At 49.9% G+C, this 3,232-nt stretch overlaps 1 protein-coding gene across 1 annotated transcript in view; it reads left to right on the top strand.

Annotated features, from left to right (window-relative positions):
- SMARCA4 (SWI/SNF related, matrix associated, actin dependent regulator of chromatin, subfamily a, member 4) overlaps positions 1-3,232 on the top strand; it is a 126,319-nt gene that overhangs the window by 3,303 nt on the left and 119,784 nt on the right. The window lies entirely within an intron of this gene.

Raw genomic sequence — 3,232 nt, forward strand, 5'->3', positions numbered from 1 at the left:
TACAGATGTGCACCACCACGCCCAGCTAATTTTTGTATTTTTAGTAGAGACTGGGTTTCACCATGTTGGCCAGGCTGGTCTCGAACTCCTGGCCTCTTGTGATCTTCCCACCTCAGCCTCCCAAAGTGCTGGGATTACAGGAGTGAGCCACCGTGTCCGGCCAGTGGAACTTTCTATCAGTAAGGAAACTTTCTATCAGTTCCATCGGTGGAACTTTCTATCAGTAAGGAAACAGAGGCCTAGGGTTATTTTCTTTCCACAAGCGCTGTCAAGTCAACTGCCTGGGTTTGACTCCTGGGTTTGTCTTTTTCCGTCCCTAGGTCATCAAGGCTGCCGTGGCACAGAGGGACCCATTCATGGTGCCTATAGACAGAACACAGTGTGAATGGCGCCCCCTGGAGTTGTGCAAGAAATGACCCAGTCACTCTGCCCCATTTATGTGGCAAACAAGCATGCATTTAGCGCCTGCCATGTGCCAGGCACTGCTGGGGAGCTGGGTGTTCCGTGGGGAATGGGCAGACAAGGGTCCTGTTCTCAGTAGCTCACATCCCACTCTTGATTTGCAAAGCGGGGCAGTACTAGTACCCAGCTTGTAGGATTGTTGCAAGAGCTCAACAACCAGTGACAAATGCGAAGTGCTTAGGATGGTGCCTGGCACGTAGTGCTAAACAGTTGCTAGGTCTCATCATTTATCGAGATTTCTGCAACAACCTGGTGGGATGACGTAGATAATATATTTTTTCCTCTCGTAAGAAGTTCTATATGTTTCTTTTTTTTTTTTTTTGAGACGGAGTCTTGCTCTGTGCCCCAGGCTGGAGTGCAGTGGCGCGATCTCGGCTCACTGCAAGCTCCACCCCCCTGGGTTCACGCCATTCTCCTGCCTCAGCCTCCCGAGTAACTGGGACTACAAGCGCCCGCCATCTCGCCCGGCTAATTTTCTTGTATTTTTAGTAGAGACGGGATTTCACCGTGTTAGCCAGGATGGTCTCGATCTCCTGACCTCGTGATCCGCCCGTCTCGGCCTCCCAAAGTGCTGGGATTACAGACTTGAGCCACCGCGCCCGGCCAGTTCTATATGTTTCCAAGTGGTAGCAAAGGAATTAGCTCCTCCACTTTGTCCTTAATGGTTGCGCGTTAAGAGCAGGGATACATTCTGAGGAATGTGTTGTGAGGTGATTTTGTGGTTGTGTGAAGATTGTAGAGTGTGCTACACACATCTGGATGGTGGCGCCTCATCCACATGTAGGCTCTGTGGTATAGCCTGTTGCTCCCAGGCTGTAAACCTGTACAGCATGTCCCTGTACTGATTATTGTAGGCAATTGTGACCCGATGGTGTTTGTGTATCTAAATATATCTAAACATAGAAAACATATGGGAAAAATACAGTATTATGATCTGTAAAAAATTTTTCTAACTAGACAATTCAAAGAGGAAGGTATAATCTTATGGGACTATTTTATATTTGGTCTGTCATTGGCCAGAATGTTACGTGGTGAAGAAAACCATGCTTTGAAATTTCACCATAAGGCATTGGAAAGGGGAGAGTGTCTTTAATGGCATGGGTTTTTTGTTTTTTTTTTTTTGAGGGGAAGTTTCCCTCTTGTTGCCCAGGCTGCAGTGCAATGGCGCGATCTTGGCTCACTGCAACATCCGCTTCCTGGGTTCAAGCGATTCTCCTGCCTCAGCCTCCCGAGTAGCTGGGATCACAGGCGCCCGCCACCACATCCGGCTAATTTTTTGCATATTTAGTAGGGATGGAGTTTCATCATGTTGACCAGGCTGATCTTGAACTTCTGACCTCAGGTGATCCACCTTCCTCAGCCTCTCAAAGTGCAGAATTACAGACATGAGCCACTGCGCCTGGCCGGGTTTTTAAAAATACCAAATGTTCAGCCAAGTGTGGTGGCTCATGCCTGTAATCCCCACACTTTGGGAGGCCAAACAGGGCAAATCACTTGATCCCAGGAGTCCAAGACCAGCCTGGGCAGCATGGCAAAACCCCATCTCTACAAAAAAGTTAAAAAATTAGCCGGGCTTGGTGTTGCACGCCTGTAGTCCCAGCTACTTGGGAGGTTGAGGTGGGAGGATCAAGCCCAGGAAGGGGAGGCTGCAGTAAGCTGTGATTGCATCACTGCACTCCAACCTGGGTTATGGAACAAGACCCTATCTTTAAAAAGCCGGATGGGTTGGGCTGGGTGCAGTGGCTAACGCCTGTAATCCTAGCACTTTGGGAGCCTGAGGCGGGTGGATTGCCTGAGCTCAGGAGTTTAAGACCAGCCTGGGCAACACGGTGAAACCCTGTCTCTACGAAAATACAAAAGAAAGTAGGCGGGCGTGGTGGCATGTACCTGTAGTCCTAGCTACTTGGGAGAGTGAGGCAGGAGAATTGCTTGAACCTGGGAGGCCGAGGTTGCAGGGAGCGGAGATTGTGCCACTGCACTCCAGTCTGGGCAACAGAGCAAGACTCCGTCTCTTTAAAAAAAAAAAAAAAAAAAAAGCCCGGGTGGGAAGGATAACAGCTGCTCTAATACTGGGGGAAGGTATGAGAGGGAACAGGTCAGAATGAAGCCTGAGGCTGAATGGAGGAGCTTCAGGTGCTGCCACCCTCATAGGTGTCAACCCTAAGGAGACATAGCAGACTCATTAGTATGCCCAGTGATTTCTTGATTGAAGTTTTCTGTTAACTGCATCCTGAGGAGATTAATTTTTCAGGGTGTGGGATTGACGGGCATGTGAATTGTGGCCTCAACTCTTCTTCATATATGGGAAAGGGCCTGGATGGAAGTGCCACGTGTGGCTGGGTTTGTTGTTACAGGGCAGAGAGAAGGGGTGCATTGATTTCCCTCCAATTCCCTCAGGGAAGGGGGATTTCTTTTTTTTTGAGACGGAATCTCGCTCTGTCGCCCAGGCTAGAGTGCAGTGATGCGATCTCGGCTCACTGCAAGCTCCGCCTCCTGGGTTCACACCATTCTCCTGCCTCAGCCTCCCGAGTAGCTGGGACTACAGGCGCCCGCCACCAAGCCCGGCTAATTATTTTTTTGTATTTTTAGTAGAGACGGGGTTTCACCGTGTTAGCCAGGATGGTCTCGATCTCCTGACCTCGTGAATCACCCTCCTCGGCCTCCCAAAGTGCTGGGATTACAGGCATGAGCCACCACGCTCGGACGGAAGAGGGCCTTCTTTAGAAAACAGGTAAATGTTAGCAGGGTGGAAACCATCCCTGGCCCCTTT

Source organism: Mandrillus leucophaeus, unplaced genomic scaffold (genome assembly GCF_000951045.1).
Source record: "Mandrillus leucophaeus isolate KB7577 unplaced genomic scaffold, Mleu.le_1.0 Scaffold112, whole genome shotgun sequence".
In the NCBI taxonomy this organism is placed as follows: domain Eukaryota; kingdom Metazoa; phylum Chordata; class Mammalia; order Primates; family Cercopithecidae; genus Mandrillus; species Mandrillus leucophaeus.